The following is a 19,509-nucleotide window of genomic DNA, read 5'->3' as shown; positions in this document are numbered from 1 at the left end:
CTCTGAACTCTGAAGCCGTTATCTGTCAAGAGGAGGAACAGGTGACTTCTCCAAGACCCACGGTCGATGTTTATTTGGTTTCGAGAGGCGAGGGGCGGAGAGAGGGCTGGAGACAGAGGGCCTGACGCGGGCTCTGGGCTGACAGCACAGAGCCAGACGCGGGGCTCGAACTCACAAACCAAGAGATCATGACATTCAACCGACTGAGTGACCCAGGCACCCCTAACAACCTGGCACCGGTCAGGTGGGGTGGGGTCTCCCTTCAGGGCAAGGAAAATGTTCCACATTAGACTGTGCTGGTGGAGGCAGAGCCCAGGACATAATGCTAATTTCCCAGAGCTGTGCGAGCGAGCAAGCACACCCTGCAAGTTACAGCTCCACGGAGCTGTCAGAAAAATTCCTGTGGCTGGGAGAAGGCCCTTCGGACACTTAAAAGGGCTCCCTCCTGATGGAGCCACTATTATATACACCCGCAGCCTGCAGGCGAGGGAAGGGCCACTGGGGAGGCCCCAGGCTGGGGCCCGGGCTCAGCCAAGTCAGTCAGTCTCTGGTGAATACCAAATCTAGGTCGTCCCTCTGGCTATTCAGACGATAACAGACACAACCAGCTTCCTGGCACCCAGAAGAAACTCTATGTTCCTGGCACCCGATGTGAAGTTTCCCAAATGTGAAACTTCCGGCAACGCACGGCACCTAAGAACCTGAACCTGAACCCTTCTGCCGCGGTCACTCGGAGACCCCCCCCTGGAATATTCACCGTGCTCTGCAGGCCCAAGCACCCGGAATCATGCAGTCACAAAGGGCTCCCCTGGGAAGTTGCAAAATGTTTCCAAGGTCCAAAAAAGTAAAATGTAACAGAGGCCTCCAAGGCTGGATTTGCTAGTCTTTTCCCCCCGGGGGAAAGAAGGCTCAAGGGAGACAGGGATGAATTTTCTCAGATACTGAATAGATACGTCCAGCAATGGAAGGTGAGACGTGCTTCGGGCTGGTCCAAACCACAGTGCTAGGACCGATGAGCAGAGACGCAGAGATGTAGCGACTAAGGTCAGTAGAAGTATTCTTACACCTGCAGCAGAAGCAGTATCGACTAAGCTCTAACTAGCATCCTTCCCGATTCTGAGACTCTACGGCTCCAGCTTATCAAAACACGAAACAACAGTGGATCTCTGTTGTGAGAGTGATTGTGATCCACTCCGGATCAAGTCAAAGAATTGATAACGTTACGAACCAGCAAGAACCACGGGGTTCAACTGAAACCCGTTATTTGAAGATTAGGAAAATGGATCGTGACTCCCAAACACAGCTGTATGCAAAAAAAGCAAAAAAAAAAAAAAAAAAAAAAAAAAAAAAAAAAACAAAAACAAAAAACCTTCGTCAACAGTTACTGCTGGAACTGAGGCCTCCCTTGTTGGCTTCCAGCTAACACAAGAGTTTCAAGAGATGCCATGATGTTCAAAAGCTCGACTCATCTTTTTCCCCAACTTATTCCTACAGGTTGACGATTTCTCTTTAGGTAGAACACGAGCAAGGGGGCTGTTCACAGTCTTACAGGGGAGGCCACAGAGATCCCCTGGGGAGGAGAGCTCTCCCAGCTCATCTACTCCCCCCTGCAAAATAAAATCTATAGGTGCATACATGTACATACACAGGATTTTTAAAATGTCACTTTCCGCCCCTGAAGAAAAATGAGAGTTAAACCCCTTAGAGAATTCTGCGTTTGAGAAATTTCGATATGAGGAAGACTGCCCGTCTTTTAATCCCCAGTTTTTTTTCCCTTTTCAAGTTCACCCTATTATTTTCAACAACCCACTTCTCTACCCCCATCGCTTTCTTCTTACAAATAGCTCTGTGGGAAATGCTGCAATTTTTAGTCTCTCTAAATCCTTCTAAGCACCAAATTCAAAGAGCTATTTTGGCAGCTGCAATGCACTAGGAAAGAGAATTTGGATCCAGGCTGGGGAGGACTCGGCTTTTTGCAGAGGGGTCCTCCGAGGAGGGCGCGATGCCAAGTGCACCTCTTTCCGGAAGTGCCAGCTTCCACAGACCCCCCCCCCCACCCCCGGCTGATGCCACGCCACTCCCCACCTGCTTCCCACATGTGGCTCTCTATTCGTTTCTGTGGAGTGTGTATGAGTCTTGACTTTGCAATGACTTCAGGATATATAGGCCACAATTTTGAAAACCGTAAAGCTCTTTGAAAGTCCCTGGAGAACAAAATGTTATCTGACTTGAACTCATTTGGGAGCAAAACTTACCGGAACTGATTTGAAGCGATTTATAATTGTATTTATTCTACTTAGTGTAGATTTTTTTTTTTTTTTGCAGAAATATAATGGTCTGCTCACCGCAGACACGACTGAGGGTGTTACCTAATGTAAAATAAAACCACTGAGCTAGACGCTTAAACTCCAAAACGCTGAGCTCCTAATTGAGCCCAAGGTTCTCAGAGAAGTGGTTCCGGACCTGCCCCAGGACAGGCTGTAGGCATCCAGCCTGGCATGGTCCGCTTAATAAGTGGTTAATGGATATCACTGCACCGAGCACACCCGGCGGTGGCCTGATCCAAAGGGGAGACATGATAGGAAAATTACTTAAAAATGGGTGTCAAAACATACCAGCACTGAAACGGAATCGCTAACAGAAATGTAACACGGCAGGATTTCTCCTTCTGCGATCAGTGCAGGCAGCAGGAACTTGCTGTGACCTCAGCGGATGAATCTGCATGTTACAATGTTGCCACCGCATGCAGGGTTTCACCTAGACCGCCTTCTGCTTGCGCCCTGACGATCCGCGCAGGACTTTGTCAGTAACAACTGCTACCCTGCTCTCCCCTTCCTCAAGTTCCAATTCATTGCCAGTTAGTACTTTCCTTGCCTTGGAATCGCAAACTCACAAAAAGTAAAAGAGACCCCCCCAACGCCTTCTTAAAAATATATTCTGGGGGGCAGCCGGGTGGCTCAGTCGGCTCTTGATCTCGGCTCAGGTCACGAGCTCGCGGTTTATGAGCCCTGCTCACGTGCTCTCTTTCGAAATAAATAAGTAAATTAAAAAAACAAAACTTTTTACATAAAACATATTCTGAACAACCCCCAGCCCACATTTATTCATCCCGTCTATGTTCGTCTGTGCCAGCACTGGGGACACGGAAGGCTAACAAGACAAGATGCCCATCAGGGGAGTGCGTAAAACGTGAATTTAGAACGTGAAACCAACGAATAAAGGACGAATATGATTTCAAGAAAAGTACCTGGTACCGGCTGGCAAAAGACTCGGCCTGTGTCGTGATATTGGGGCAAGAGGGTAAGGGAAGAGAATGATTTCAGTGCGGAGGTCTAGAGGAAGACCATTCCAGAAAAAGGGAGCCAACCTCTGGGGGAGAGAGTGGCGGGGGAAGAAAAACAGGTGCACAGAAGTGAAGTGAAATACGGCAATTGTTCCGGGGACCCCAGCGAGGCCAGGGTCACAGCAGCACCAGGGAGGATGGGGGGGAGCGAGGTCCCAGGATTGGCAACAAACGGCTGTGTCAGGGTAAGACCTGGGGCTTGATCCCAGTATGCTGAGAAGCTACTAAGTGAAGAAATCTGACCTACGTCTAAAAAGATCCCTCTGGAGGCTCTCAAGGCAGTAGTGTGTCTGACCCAGGGGGAGACAGGGAGACCAAGGAGGAGGCTGCTTTGGGAGTCAGGTGCAGGGTGCCCCCGAAGCCTGGGCTGCCTGACAGAGTCACTGGCGTGCGGTGTGGAGGCCAGTAAGGAACAAGGGACGCTCCGAGTGTTCAAGCTGGAGTGTCAGACCATACGATGGTCCCATCCTTCCACATCCTTCCGCTGAGATGAGGAAGCGTAAGTAAAAAACGTTTGGAGGAGGTGAATCACGCGTGATGTTTCGGGGGCGGCTCAGGCGGTTAAGCATCCGACTCGTGATTTCGGCTCAGGTCATGATGGTCTCACGGTCTGTGGGTTCGAGCCCCGCATCGGGATTCTTCCTCCCTCTCTCTCTGCCCCTCCCCTGCTCGCTCGCTCGCTCGCTCTCTCTCCTTCCCTCAAAAATAAATAAATAAAAATGTTTAAAAAAGAGTTCTGTTTCAGCTCTGCTGTCTTTGGTAAGCCCATTAGGCACGCAAGAGGGAGTTTAGCATAAGAGTCTGGAGTTCAGAGGCTGGGGTGTGAATTTGTGAGCCTGCAGCAGCACACAGATGCTACCGAAAGCCACGCGGACTGCAGGAGCCAGAAGGAGGATTCCGGAGCCCCAGGGCAGGAGGAAAACCCAGGCAGGGTAAGAAACTGAGCAGCCGGAACCGGAGAGATCCGTGGCCCCGAAGCTAAGCGAAGCAAAGTGACCGAAAAGGGAGATGCCATCACCTGTGGGAAGCGAGAACTGACCTCTGGGTCCGACTGTGACCTTGCCAGGTAAGATCTCCCTGGAGGGGCAAGGAGAGGAGACTGTAGGAGGGGAGGAGAGTGGCAATAGCTACATTTTGCTATTAAGTTGCAGGAGAGGAGGACTGGTGGCTGCAGGGGTACCCAGCATGGAGTTGCTGAGAGGCCGCAGGTGTATTTCGTTTTGTAAGAGACAAAAGCCTAGGGAGCACATCTGTCCGTCTGAGGAGGTCAATCCAGCAGAGAACACGGGTGTCCCCGAACGGACCCACGGTGGCCCCTCCACCCACGACACCCCTGAGCCCCTGCTGGTGACGGAGGGGTGTGCCAGCACTAACTGCCGCCCGAGTTTTGCGGGCGCTTGAGAGCTTGCTGAGCACCTACTCTCCTGCCCACGTCCATTCAAGACCGCGGATCATCGGAGACCTCTAGGTAAACCATTTGAGAAAAAAAATAAAGTAATATCCATCCCAAATACCTGTCTCAGATGAATGAAAACAACAACAAAATAGAGCGCATCTGTTGATGCTTTTTACCAACACGCACGCGATCTTTTTGAGCAACTTAACCCTTCATATTCTTTGTTTTTAAGTTTATTTACTTATTTTGCGAGACAAAGAGGGCACAGGCAGGAAAGGGGCAGAGAGAGAGGGGGACAGAAGGTCTGCCGCGGGATCTGTGCTGATAGCGAGGACCCTGATGCGAGGTTCGATCCCACACACCGCGAGATCGTGACCGGAGCCGAAGTCGGACGCTCAACCGACTGAGCCACCCAGGGGCCCCAAGTCTTCATTTTCTGACCGTCCTCGTAAGGAATCCTGTATGGAGATCCCTGAGACGTGCAGGCTTGGAGTCCATCTGAAATATGCTGAATGTATTTATTTTAAATACAACGTTCTTAGAAAACGAGCCGTATAAAAGGACTGGTCTATACTAAGTTCTGTGCCTTTGTTGTGTAACTGCAGTCACACAAAAATTGTGACTGTCCCTTTGTACCACAGGCAGATCTTTAGTGATCCTCTGCTATCAGCGTTTTCCTATCCACGTCCACAAGCAAGTAAAATTAAAGAATCCAGACACCGAATCTGTCGCTCTTTCCGGAGTTGGGCTCTTCTCTTGCTGTGCCCAATGATTTCACACAAGATGGGTAGCCTGGATGTTTCCGTGTAAAACCCGTAACTATACCTTCAGCTTTTTAGTAAGTCTGTTGTTTCATCCTCTATGAAATAAACAAGACGTTTCTGTGCCATTCACAATGTGTGCTGCCAGAAATACAGACGACTGGACTAGAAACTTCCAAAATTCTTTATAATTCTAACTCCCAACAGGCACACCGAATCTATTCTATAGCACCTTGTGCAAATGTTTCTCCACCAACTGTATCAACAGCAAAATGTTTTAAGTTTCGCTGTCTCACATGTCAATTCACATTAAAAAAAAATGTTTGAAATATCCATTTTTGTTGTCTTCTATCAGATTAAATGCTGCCAGCCTACAGGTTCAGTCTAGGGATCGGAATCTCTTAAAAAAATCACACAAAAATAAATCTGAATCTATTTCCATGAAAGCCTTATAGATATTACTTTTTATTTAAGTTTATCTATTTTGAGAAAGAGACAGCGTGCACAGAGAAGGGGCAGAGAGAGAGAGACAGAGGGGGGCGGGGAGAGGGAGAGAAGGGGAGAGAGAGAATGAATCCCAAGCAGGTTCACTCCACGCTGTCAGCACAGAGCCAGAAGCAGGGCTTGAACCCATGAACTAGGAGACCATGACTTGAGCCAAAACCAAAAGTCAGACATTCAACTGACTGAGCTACACAGGTTCCCTATCTTCCAGATAATTATGAACGCCTGTATTGCCCTCCACCCCGTATCTGTTTGCCTAGTGCATCAGTCAGGGATTTTCAGGGAAACACAACCCATTAGATACATACATACTATCTATCTCTGTATATATAAATAAATTTACAAAAATATCTACATACCTATAGATATATAGGCATAAATAAAAACCTTGGAAGGAGTCAATGTTGCAATTCAAGTCTGAAAAAACCTAGGAAGGAGCCAATGTCGCAATTCAAGTCTGAAGGCAGTCTGCTGCAAAATTCCTCTTGCTCAGAGGCGATGAGTCTTCGGTTTCATCCAGGCCTTCAACTGATTAGATGAGGCCCACCCACATTATAGCAGGCAATCTGTTTTACTCAACACCCACTAATTTAAATCTTTTTTTTTTAATATGAAATTTATTGTCTAATTGGTTTCCATACAACACCCTGTGCTCATCCCAACAGGTGCCCTCCTCAATGCCCATCACCCACCCTCCCCTCCCTCCCACCCCCCATCGGCCCTCCATTTGTTCTCTGTATTGAAGAGTCTCTTATGGTTTGGCTCCCTCCCTAACTTTTTTTTTCTTTTCTTTTTTTCCTTTTTTTCCTTCCCCTCCCCCATGGTCTTCTGTTAAGTTTCTCAGGATCCACATAAGAGTAGAAACATATGGTACCTGTCTTTCTCTGTACACTAATTTCAATCTTAATCTCATCCAAACGCCCCTCAAAGGAACAGCCAGAATAATGTCTGGCCACATATCTGGCTACTGTGGCCCATTAAGTGGACACACAGAATCACCCACCACACCTCGGTTAGACAGCACTTACTTCAAGTTTTGTTTACCGACACAATTTCTCGTGTTTCATGATTGGGATCCTCTCTTCTGGATGTACACCAGTCTGTCTGTCCCTCTTCATGTGAGAACCCAGAACCACACGTTCAGTTGTGATGTGGTCGGCACAGAAGGCATGAGAGGGCTCAGCCCTTAAGTATTAGCGTTTGTCACAGCTAATGAGGTTTGACAGTAATTTAATAAAAGCCTCTAGTATATGTCTTCTGCCTGGATACAGATCTTCATAAAAGTTGGATGTGCGTGCCTTTTAGTTCTCCTAAAATGCATACCGTTTACTTGCATACAAAAAAGCACATACAACCCTTCTTTTCATCTTCCTAGTTTATTTTTTTTATCAACGTCAGGAAGTAAGTTTCTCTACCCAAGCTTCACGATTGTTTCTCGTTCTATCGTTTCACAACTATTTGCTTTTCAAAGCTCTTTGGTATTTGGTCCCAGGACCAAATCTTGATGCAATCTTCACTTTCCAAAGCTGATTCTGCTCCCCAGAGCCCCCCGTCAGTGCCCCCGCCCCCCCCCCCCGTCTCCTTGTTTCCTGACCCCTTATAAGCGCATCTTTACAGTGAGTCAAATGAGTCCTTGTGCCTCACATAAGGACCTTAGACTTCTCTCACAAGACTCACAAACACCAGATACCCAAGCTTCCCTGAAACCTCATTTAAATGTCTTGCTCTCTCACTCCTTGCTGTGGAGGCAAATCGCCCATATGTAGTGATTTAATCCCCCTTAAGAAATACTCATCATTGTGACACTTTCATTTTGCCTGGGATCAAAAAGTTGGGAGAATCGTCTTTCTTGCGTATCATAACTAATACCATTGATACAAAACCTCAAATTTGCGAAATCATCCAATACTGGACCGTAACATCTATGCTGAAACGCTGACAGCCTCAATCTGCCTTTCCGGCAGAATGTATCAGCCTTGTAATGAAATAGTCCATTGTGTAATCAGTCGTACCCCCATTTTGCCGCTAGAACGGAACCCCAGGAGGGAAAGGCAGGATTCTATTTTGCTCGCTGAGGGATCCCCTGGTTGACCACGATACCTGCACGAGAGACACTCAACAGATTGCGAGCATACGTGCGTGACACCCTCGGTCATTCAGGCGACGATGACGGCCAGTGACAGTCAAAATGCTCACTGTTACCCCAGCCCTACTGCTACAATCACCGAGTTTTTCTCTTTTTTAAGTTTTTTTTTATGTTTTATGTTATCTTTTGAGAGACAGAGAGGGACAGAGCATGAGCAGGGGAGGGGCAGAGAGAGGGAGACCCAGAATCCGAAGCAGGTTCCAGGCTCCGAGCTGCCGGCACAGAGCCCGACGCGGGGCTCGAACCCACAGATGCGAGATCAGAACCTGAGCCACCCAGGCGCCCCCTACGATCACCAAGCTTTTAATGAAATCGTTAGCACCCAGGGTCAGTTTCCTCCCCTCTCCTCGCCCAGGTCTACACTGATGAGGAACAGACAAACTACCCCAAGTGAAAGGAATTGGGAAACGGTGGAGAAAAACCAGGGTCCGAGAACAACCTCGACTTGGTTCTCTGCGGAGCGAACTCTCCGCCCATCTGCCATCCCCCGGGACGGCACACAACACAGGAGCCCCTGGGCCTGCCCTGGACACAGCAGCGGGCAGCTTCCGAAAACGGTTAAAAGCCCCACCAACCAGAGTTCTCTCCCACTTACGCAGCACGCAGGGCACAGCTGGTGAACCCTTGTGACCCTGCAAGGCCTTCAAGAACCAGATGCTGCAACAGTAACACAGGCCCTTAATCGTGGGACCGACCTGAACAAAAGCGGATCCAAAGGTGATGTGGTGGGGGGCTAAGATGTGAAAAGGAAAAGGGAAGGCAGGGGCACGGCCAACACAGCTGAATTCTTAGGGACGCTTCCAAATAGATGCCCTGGGCGTGGCCGCAGCAGACGCGGCATCAGTATTTTACGGAGTGAGCGCTTTTTTTTTTTTTCTTCAACGTTTATTTATTTTTGGAACAGAGAGACAGAGCATGAACGGGGGAGGGGCAGAGAGAGAGGGAGACACAGAATCTGAAGCAGGCTCCAGGCTCCGAGCCATCAGCCCAGAGCCTGACGCAGGGCTCGAACTCACGGACCGCGAGATCGTGACCTGGCTGAAGTCGGACGCTTAACCGACTGCGCCACCCAGGCGCCCCAGGAGTGAGCACTTTTGTACGCGTATCGAGACTCCGCCCTCCTCGCCCGGGAGACCTGAAGCTGGACCCTTTCTCCTAAGATGACCGCGTCAAGCTGCCCCCATCGGACTTGGATGATGACCGGCTTTCCCCCTTCTACCTCGGCAGGAGGCAGCCTTGGGTGATGACCTGGGCGGTCTTCCGACGGAACTCGTTCGAGCCTCATTTGATAAATGGAGAGATTTCCTCCATCCAGGGCTCATATGGGAGTTTAGCGAGAGGCGGCGTAAAAAGTGCCCACCTTCTTGCTTGCCAGGCGCTAAGCACTAAATAAATAATCGCTCTTGGAAGTAAGGCTGGCTGCATAAACAAGGTGCTGGGCCCCCTCCCTTCCTCGCCCCAAGCCTTAGCTGCAGCTCCCTCCCACACTAGGGTGCAGGACCCCAGTGCCTCTGGAGCACAGCAAAGCCCGCTCTGGGTTATTCTTTGGGGCATGCCTCTTGCTCTTAAATTCTTGGAAGAAGGAATGGTTCCCCCCCAGCACTGGTGTCCTTGGCAGTCTCCTGGTCCTCAATTCTGCCTAAATCGTGCTGACATCTCAAGCACTCAGCCTCCGTGAGCCTGGGACGGGTTCCAGTCACTCCTGATGAGTGTCCGTGTTTTTGCTGGCTGTTGAACAGGTTACTCATTTCAATGTTCTGGCTTTAAGGGCAAAGACAAATTAAAAAAAAAAACAGGTTTAATTCTCCTCATTGAAAATACAGTCGGCCCCTTGAACAACACGGCAGATAGGGGCCCTGGCTGACACCCCAGAGCGTCGAAACTCCGCACAGAATTTCCGACTCTCTGAAAATTTAACTCCTGACCACCTACTGTTGACCAGGAAGCCTTACTGGTAACGTAAACCATTGACTGACATGTGTTTTGTGTGTTGTATTTATACACTGTATTCTTACAATAAAGGAAGCTAGAGGAAAGATTATCAAGAAAATCATAAGGAGGGGCGCCCGGGCGGCTCACTGGTTAAGCGTCCGACTCTGGATTTCGGCTCAGGTCACGATCTCGTGGTTCATGAGTTCGAGCCCTGCATCAGGCTCTGCACTGACAGTGTGAAGGCTGTTTGAGATTCTCTCTCTCTCTCTCTCTCTGTCTCTCTCTCTGTCTCTCAAACAGAAAATCCTAAGGAAGAGAAATACAGCTAAGTACCGTACTGTATTTAGGGACACTAATTCGCCTCTAAGTGGGCCCGTGCAGGTCAAACCCCAGGGTCAACCGTAGGGGAAATCTTTCCCTCCTCTGCCTTTTCTTACCAAGTTCACCTCGGAAAAATGAGCCATTGTGAGCATTTTCTCATCTCTCTGAAACGTATCCTTTTGAGGACGAGATGGGCCTTTTGTTGCTGGACCGTCTTCCCAAGGAACGCGGGAGCCATCTTTCCGAAACACAAACGTCAAGGGAGACGCTCCCACCCTCCCGGTTCCCGCGGGGGGACAGGAGCCTCCCGTGAACTGGTGTCAGCCTCCCTCCGATACGCACACTTCCTCCCGTCCCAGAGACAGGCAGCTCCTTCCAACAAGCTGGCAGAAGTGGTCATCCCAGTTACCAGGTGGGTTAGCCTGAACCGTGTCTGACCGTTGGTGCCGTGAAAGGCCGCGGACTCGAGGACTAGTTCCCGCGTATCAGGAAACACGTGTGACGCAGGCGGTGCGGGCCGGACTCCCTGGGTGGTCGGGTTTCTTCTTGAAAGTTCCTCGATTGCCTAGAATACGCATCTCATTCGGGCCTCTTATTCACACGATAAAAGTGGTTGTTTTCCTCCACTATGTTTGTGGACAACATATCTGGGCTGGAAGATTCTGTTTTCCATTCTATTTCTCCAGCACATTCCACCCGGAACCTTCCAGAAGTCAGCTGGCTGGCATTCCTGCTCCGTACTACATCGCGGCACATGTGCCTCTGCTTGTCTGTGTTTACGGGCAAGGAGCCCAAGGGAGGACGGATGGCGTAGAGACTGAAGGAGTCACAACGGCTTTGAAAGTAAGAGGCATGGGTACCAAGGCCCTGGGGCATCCTGACTCGCCTCAGCAGGGCTACCTTCGGAGGATGAGACGTTCCTCCTCCAAGCAGCACAGGGCAGTCCCTAGGTCAGGGACAACACAGGCCTGCATCTCTCCGCGGTTGGTCTACAAGCAAGACTGAGTTGAACGCCACCATTCCCAGCCTCCTTCCAACTGGTCCTGGCACAAGTGTGACGAGATCTCATCGAGAAGCTGGTTCTTCATGATCACCCCTGACCCATCTTTGTGAAGCCCTCTCCCCACCTTCCCATGTTAGCCCTCTCACCATCTTCCTGTGAGAGCCCTCTCCCCACCTTCCTGTGATGGCCTTCTCCCCACCTTCCTGTGTTGGCCCTCTCCCCTCCTTCCTGTGTTAGCCCTCCCCCCTCCTTCCTGTGTTAGCCCTCTCCCCTCCTTCCTGTGATGGCCCTCTCCCCACCTTCCTGTGATGGCCCTCTCCCCACCTTCCTGTGATGGCCCTCTCGCCATCTTCCTGTGATAGCCCTCCCCCCTCCTTCCTGTGTTAGCCCTCCCCCCTCCTTCCTATGATGGCCCTCTCCTCACTTTCCTGTGATGGCCCTCTCCCCACCTTCCCCTGTTGGCCCTCTCTCCTCCTTCCTGTGATAGCCCTCTCCCCTCCTTCCTGTGATGGCCCTCTCCCCTCCTTCCTGTGATAGCCCTCTTCCCACCTTCCTGTGATAGCCCTCTTCCCACCTTCCTGTGATAGCCCTCTCCCCTCCTCCCTGTGATGGCCTTCTCCCCACCTTCTGGTGATAGCCCTCTCCCACCTCCTGGTGATAGCCCATTCCTCTCCTTCCTGTGATAGCCCTCTTCCCACCTTCCTCTGCCTTGCTTTCTGAAGGACAACCCCCCCTAACCATCGCTGTGACCGTTCCTCTCTGATTCTGTAGCTCCCCCATGACTGTGATCTGGGAGAAGAGGGTTTCAGCCTTTGTCCGCAGAGACTTCTGTAAGTACCTCACTGAGTCCGTAGTTGTTTTTTATCCCTTAAATTCGAACTGAATCCCTTGTCCAGGGAACTAATCTCCAGGAAAAAAGTCCCCTTCTAGTTTATTTGCAGGGTGGTCCTGAAACAATTCTAAGCACTTGAAGATTTTGGGTCACAGAGAGGCTTGGGGAATGCATTAACTGTCATTAGCACTGTTAAGGCAACAGCCAAATTTTTAAATTTGCATAAGAGCATTTTAACATCATCTCCTTTATATGTGCTAAAGAAGAAGGGGGGGCGAGCCTTTGTAGTAGGCTTTAGAATAGAGTCTTATCTGCAGTAATTAACATTTCCTAGATGTCTAAGAAAATGAATCATTTTAAGTAATCGCAGCTAAAAATAAACTTTAGAACAAAGTGGGAAAATACCCAATTTCTCTTTAATAACCAAAGTCAAAAATGAAAGCCATCTCTTTAACCCTGGTCCCCACCCCCCCCATGTGGGCACCCTGTCGTGAATCAATTTAGAATGAAACTGGGAAGGAAGATTATTTGCGGTGATAACTCACAGACTCGCTGGCTCCCAAAACGCAAGCCACACAGAAGGCTGAAAAGAAAAGATGGGAATTGTGTGGTGTGAGCCCAGATACAAATTAAGTGTCCCCACGGAACAGAAGAAAGAGACACTCTCCTCTTCTTTCAGAATTTCCTTCTCTGTCCTTTTCAAACCGTGTTTGTATGGAAATGTTTTTAATGGCTAAATGCCTCTGGCCAGTGTCTCCACTCAGAAATGCCGCCTCAAGGACCCAGGAGCTGAATCTCTGAAAAGTGATCGTGGAGAAAGATCCGCCTCACCTCCTCCCGGGGTCTCGGGGAGACAGGGGCCTGACTCGTCCCCGGGCTCCAGGCGGCAAATGCGACCCGACAGGAGTGGCCCCATCTGTGGCTACACAGAGGAGAGATTTCTGTCTTCGCAGGGGGGCTGAATGTTTATTCAATAATAAAATGAATTTCTGTCTCTTCTGCCTCTGTGATGAGGCTGTCTCGGTTGGGAGGAGAGTTTGCTTTTCATTGCATTTCCCCACCCGGGGCTTTGCCGTGTACCCAGCGGTCCCGGCAGTCAGCAAGGAAGGTTGTCCAAGGCCCGCTGGCCTGGCCGCTCTGAGCCCGGTCAGCCGGCCAGAGCCCCTGGGCACGCTGCTGGCTGCTGGTTCTCTGAGACACGAGCGCAGAAATTGAGAGGATGCCATTTAGAAAGGTTTCTAGCAATTTTCACGGAGCAACTGTACGGCTTCGGATCTAGGAATACAAAATTTGGGTTTGCATTCTGTAAATCTTCTAGCTTTCTCATGTTTTTCATTTCTGTCGCATTTTACAAACGTCCTGATCCATAATGGAACGGAAATGAAAACAAAAAAACCAAACCAAACAAACCAAAACCAATGCCCCTTCCCCAGTCTGAGGACTGGAAAATTTAGAAGCAGACTGTAGCATGCGCCAGAGTCAGCCGTTCGAGTCCCAAGGCTGCGACCCCCCGACCCCCGTCCGCGTGCCTGGCTCGGCAGGTCCGGGTGGGGCACATTTCTTTCCCAGGCGATGCCACCTTGTTCATGCTGCTGGTCTAGGCACGGCATTCTGAGAACCGCCCTCCAGAGAGTGTTTCAAAGTCCTGATGCCTCTGGCTCACCCCCCCCCCCTAAACAATAAACAGTAAAAACAAAAAAAAAAATCCAAGACTGAGGTGGGCCAATTTTTCAAGGAAATCTGCAGAGACCATGGCACTTGCCACCTAGTTTGACAAGGTGACCAACGGGGCGTCCTACTCTTTCCAGAAACCAGGCAACTCTTCACTGGCTTTGTCAGCAGCAGGCCTCTCAACCCAAACATCTTGGCTAGGAAAACATTCCGGAAAAGGACAAGCAAGCAAGCAAGCAAGCAAAGAGCAGAGGGAGGGGACAGCGGACCCGCTTGGTCGGCCCCCTCCGGACGCGCGAACGTCGAGGAAGATTTCTTCCAGGCTGAGGCTCTGGTGGGAGGGGAGGCTGGAGGGGACAGCCCTGTCCCGGGAGCTTGGCACCCAAGTTCCCACAAGGGTGGCGCACCACAGTCGGCAGGCGGGAACGCCGGGCTGGTTGAGGGCATCAGAGGAAGAAGCGGCAGCCACGGGAGAGGACGCCTCTTTCCGTTCGCCCTTGAGCTTCCGTGCCCGGGACCTGTGGGCGCCCGCGGAGTCCCGGCGCCTTCTCTCCGCATCTCCTTCTTTTAAGTGATCGTGAATCAGCACCCAGGTTTCCCAAAGCCAGCTCTGCAGAACGCGAGGAACCGCGCAGGTGTCTGAGCTGAACGCACACGCAGATCAGTGGCCCCCACGTCGGAGGCCACTGCGCACCCAGGAGTCAGGGGCCCCGGATTCTTGCAGAAACCAGAGCGGGTTGCACCCCGGCCTGACTGCCGATCACACCGCGGTGGCGGAGGGCCCCCGGCGCGCTCACTGAGGACAGCGCGGACGGTGCGTCCTTCCTCCCAGGGTCAGCGGACACTCCTCCCCCAAGGCTCTGTTACCATTTTCCAGCCTGCTTCTACCTTCTGGGTAGACCCACTCTGCGCTCTACTGCTCGCGGTTTCTTCCCCTCCGGATGCCGGCCCCGGCCACCTCCTTCCTGGCCCGCCCAGCTTTTGGAGACCACACGCGTTCTCCTCCATGCTGCTGCTTTCCACCAGCTGGCCAGGGGCTCCCCAGAGCAGCTTTTGTAACTACCGCCAGGTCTGTGCGCACAACCGGCCTCTACCGACGTGGCCTTCCCACGTCCAGTGGCCGCCCGGAAAACAGTGCCCTGTGCCACCACATTGCACGGTGTGCTCGCCCACCACACGCAGAATACATTTTAAAATCCGTCTGCGTTAACAACTCAGACAACAACAGATGCTGGCGAGGATGCGGAGAAAGTCTTGCACTGTTGGTGGGAATGCAAACTGGTGCAGCCGCTCTGGAAAACAGCGTGGAGGTTCCTCAAAAAATGAAATACAGACCTACCCTACGACCCAGCAATTGCACTACTGGGTATTTATCCATGGGATACAGGTGTGCTGTTTCAAAGGGACACATGCACCCCCATGTTTATAGCAGCGCTATTGACAATAGCCGAAGTATGGAAAGAGCCCAAATGTCCATCAATGGATGAATGGATAAAGGAGATGTGTGTGTGTGTGTGTGTGTGTGTGTGTGTGTGTGTATGTGTGTGTGTGTGTGTGTGTGTGTGTGTGTACGGAATACTACTCAGTGATCGAAAGGAATGAAATCTTGCCATGCTCAACAATGTGGATGGAACTAGAATGTATTATGCTAAACCAAACAAGTCAGTCAGAGAAAGACAAATAGCATATGATTTCACTCATGTGTGGAATTTAAGAAACACAACAGATGAACATATGGGGAAGGGAAGGAAAAATAAGAGAAAAACAGAGAGAGAGGTAAACCCTAAGAGGCTCTTAAACACAGAAACAGACTGAGGGTTGCTGGCAGGGTGCTGGGTGGGGGGAGGGGCTCAATGGGTGATGGGCACAAGGGGCGATGGGCACTAAGGAGGACACATGCGGGGATGAGCAATCCTGGGTTCTACTCCTGAGGCCAGGACTACACTGTATGTTAGGCAACTTGAGGTTAAACAAAAAATAAATTAAAAGTAAAAAATAGTAAAATCTGTCTCCAAGCACTGTGAAAGGCAACACAGGTACAGCAAAATGCACCCAATATGAACATACAGACATAGAAACCATCGTTTTGAAGCAGCCTGTGTAAACTCTGGGCAAGCATCTGACCCCTCCCCACACTCCAGAAGCCCCCACATGCCTCCCTGCCCCCACACGGTCCCCCTCCCCCAGTAACGGTACTGTGATTTGCACCGTCAGAATTCCCTTAGTTTTTCTAAACATGCTATCCCATACCAAGGACTCTACCTCAGTGTCCCTCCGTATGACATTTCAGCTTTACCTGTGCTGAACCCTATATAAACGTAACCATACTGGGCGCCTGGGTGGCTCAGTCGGTTGAGCGTCCAACTTCGGCCCAGGTCATGATCTCGCGGTTCGTGGGTCCGAGCCCCGCGTCGGGCTCTGTGCTGACAGCTCAGAGCCTGGAGACTGCTTCAAATTCTGTGTTTCCCTCTCTCTCTCTCTGCCCCTCTTCCGCTCCCACTCTGTCTTCCTCTCAAAAACGAATAAATAAACAAACCAAAAAAGGCAACCATACAGTCTCCTTTCCGTCCTGGTTTCTTGTACTCAGTTCAGTGCTGTGTTTGAGAAGGTCCCTGTGTCTTTGAACATCGTGCCCCTTCGCTCCTGCCACTGTCTGGTACCTCGTTATATAAACACACCGACAGCCATGAGTCCTACTGTTGATGGGGATTTGACCGGCTTTCAGTTTGAAGCTCTAAACCTTCCTGTACGTGTCCCTTGGGGCACGTCTGCACGATTTCTTGTGGGCATGCACCTCGCAGTGTGATTCCGGGTGACATCATCGTCAGCAGCTGCAAGTTGTAGCCCTCCCCACGATCTGTGTGCAGGGCTCTCACTGTTTCACGCCTTCGCCAAAATTCAGTGTTACAAATCTCTAAAAAATGGTAGACTTCTCTGGGCACCTGGGTGGGTCAGTGGGTTAAGCATCTGACTCGTGATTTCAGCTCAGATCGTGATCCGGCGGTCGCGAGATCGAGCCCCTGGTCGGGCTCCGTGCTGACGGCGTGGAGCCTGCTTGGGATTGAGCCTCTCCCTCTCTCTCTCTGTGCCTCGCTCCTTCCCGTGCGCTCTCTCTCCTCTCTCCTTCTCTCTCCCTTTCAAAACAAATAAACGTATGAAAAAAAATTTTTTTGATGTTGGATTTTTGCATTGGGTGTTTTCTCACTGTGATTTCAATGTGCCTTTCCCTAGTTATGCTGACGTAGTTGAGGGGCTCGGTGCATTTCGATAAAAGCCCCCGGGGCCAGAAAAGCACTGTCCCGAGGATGGAGGGTCCTATCAGGCTGATGCTGTCGTGAGGACCAGACTGCCCTACTCTAGAGATCCCAAGAAAGCCGATGCCTCTGCAGGTGGCTGGATCAGGGCTGCCCTGTGGCTTGCGTGGCCAACGAGGGGACAGGCGGCTTTCGTTTCCTGATGTTGCTGTTAACAGGCTCCTTTTCCCTCTTGCACAAGAAGGTCCTAGGACACAGATAACCTTTTGTCGGGGGTGTCCTGTTTTTCTCAAGGGGACAAAAAGGTGAATTACAAGTAGTTGGAGCCTCTTGCTTCCAGGTGAGGCTGAAGCACTCCATCCACATCAAACAGAAAGACAGAGACCTCAGAAGGGAACACCTTCTGTCAGCTAGACAGAAATAATACTTGCTTTGCAAAAGGCTCGTTGCTGTCATATCGTTGTCACAGAGTTTTGCAGGATTGCGCTTTCCTTTTCCGTAAGCAAACCAGAGTCGGCGGTGAGTGTCACAGCCTTCCACCGGTAACCCTCAGCCTTCCCTCCCTGGAGATTTTCATAAAAGATTATGCTCCACTCTGAAAAGCCTGCGTGTGTTGAATATACCCCAGATTTACTCACAGCTCTGCAAGTTAATCTTTAACCTTTGCCCATGGCGTCCTTAAACAGGAGAAGAAGAAATAACAATAAAATCGGAAGGAACATGTGGAAGCCCGTGAAATTGCAAGAGATAGCAAGGGTTGGATAAAGAGGTGTCTCTACCTGCTAAATGCACGGTTACTTGGATCACGCTTTTAAGTAAGTTGAAGGAAACAGAGAGACTTTTCCTGGGAAGGGGCCCACGTGACAGCCGCCTGAACTTCTCAGAGACGCTGGCTTGTCCTGTGAAGCAGGAGTTGACCGACTTTATGTAGTTTAAAGGTTTAGCGCCAGGACTGTGGGAAGTCACGTGAAGGCAGGTTTCATGGAACCATAAGCAACACCATTCCAGCAAATAGAACCTGTCAACAAAGGCAGAAGTTTCCAGTCCCTGGATGTGTTCCAGAAAGGGCTGGAAATCCTACAAGGAGATGTCATTCTCGATGATCTCCAGGCCCTCTCCCATCTTTCGGGCTCTGGGTTTCTTTCCACTTGTGGCGGGGAAGAAGGCTTCTGAAGGTCGGCTGCTAAGTCCTCTCCATCCTGCTCAACAATCTTGCCGTGTCTTGATTCTTTCAGCCACGAAACAGAAATATCTGTCCTGGGGCACAACAGGTTGTGCTACTATAATAAAATAGAGTATGTGAAATTACTTAATAATCTGCAAACTGTAAGTTATCGGTTAGGTTTGAAATGGGAAGCGTGGGATCTTAAAAACATATGCACAGTTTAGAGTCCTAGAAGAGGAGCAAAAAAAAAAAAAAAAAAATCCTCTTATAAAGAAGTCTTCCCAGGATTTGATTTGATCTGATAACCAGAAATTTCTGGGGAACTAGTATTTAACCAGAAAAATATTTGGTTTTCTGTTGTAGATAATTATAGTTTTATACAATGTGTTAATTCTGTGTGTGTGTGTGTGTGTGTGTGTGTGTGTGTGTGTGCGCACGCGCACATGCCTGAGAATGAAGAATTTAGTCCGTAACGGAGCCCTTTTTGTAAGAAGGAGAGATTTGGGGCCTGAAGTTCATTAACTCTCATTTCTCAAAAACATAGGATAAGAAGGTTTAGGAAGTTGAGCTGAATGTGCCCAGAGTCAAGGATGTACCCAGAAACTACACACTGGCTTCAGGCGCTGTAATCATACATGACTGCTGGTCTCCTCTACCCAAGTTCAAAGCTGGGTTCCCAATAGTAAAGGTGTTACTACGCATTGTTCATACATAACCAGAATCATAAAATGAGGGGCATTCGCCTCGTAGGCTGGACAACAGAGAGAGGAAAATCTTACTTTCCAAGTACCATTACCGTGAAGAAAACATGATCAGCCTTGGGTCCCTCCCACGCAAGACCCCATCACACCCCACGCACAGCTGATGCCCTTCCAGGCAGGTCTCTCGGCCGGCCCAGCTCGTCAGAGATTCCTTTCTGTTTTCATAGATAAGTAACACCAAACTGGACACCAGAACATCCTTGGCGAGGCTGTTTATTACCGCGTGGTTATGTTCTCTTAATAGCTAAGGAAGTCAGGCAATCAACGTGACTGTGCCCGCAGAAGTTCTCACCCAACAAATCCACGGCCCTGCCTCCGAACTCTGGAAGCATTTCCACCTGAGAAACATGTGTCGCACACGCGTGTGCACAGACGTACCCGTGCAGGCACGCACGCCGCATTCTGCCTGAGCGGTCAAGG

At 50.2% G+C, this 19,509-nt stretch overlaps 1 protein-coding gene and 1 long non-coding RNA gene across 3 annotated transcripts in view; one reads left to right on the top strand and one right to left on the bottom strand.

Moving 5' to 3' along the window:
- DPP6 (dipeptidyl peptidase like 6) overlaps window positions 1–19,509 on the bottom strand; it is a 949,991-nt gene that overhangs the window by 832,792 nt on the left and 97,690 nt on the right. The window lies entirely within an intron of this gene.
- Window positions 11,108–13,455, top strand: LOC109497708. Its single transcript, XR_002154106.3, has 3 exons — window positions 11,108–11,538; window positions 12,178–12,236; window positions 12,990–13,455. It is a non-coding gene; the product is annotated as an uncharacterized LOC109497708 (long non-coding RNA).

The sequence above is a fragment of the Felis catus genome, chromosome A2 (genome assembly GCF_018350175.1).
Source record: "Felis catus isolate Fca126 chromosome A2, F.catus_Fca126_mat1.0, whole genome shotgun sequence".
In the NCBI taxonomy this organism is placed as follows: Eukaryota; Metazoa; Chordata; class Mammalia; order Carnivora; family Felidae; genus Felis; species Felis catus.
The sequence above is the reverse complement of the archived record's forward strand: the minus strand, read 5'-3'. Positions and strand labels throughout refer to the sequence as shown.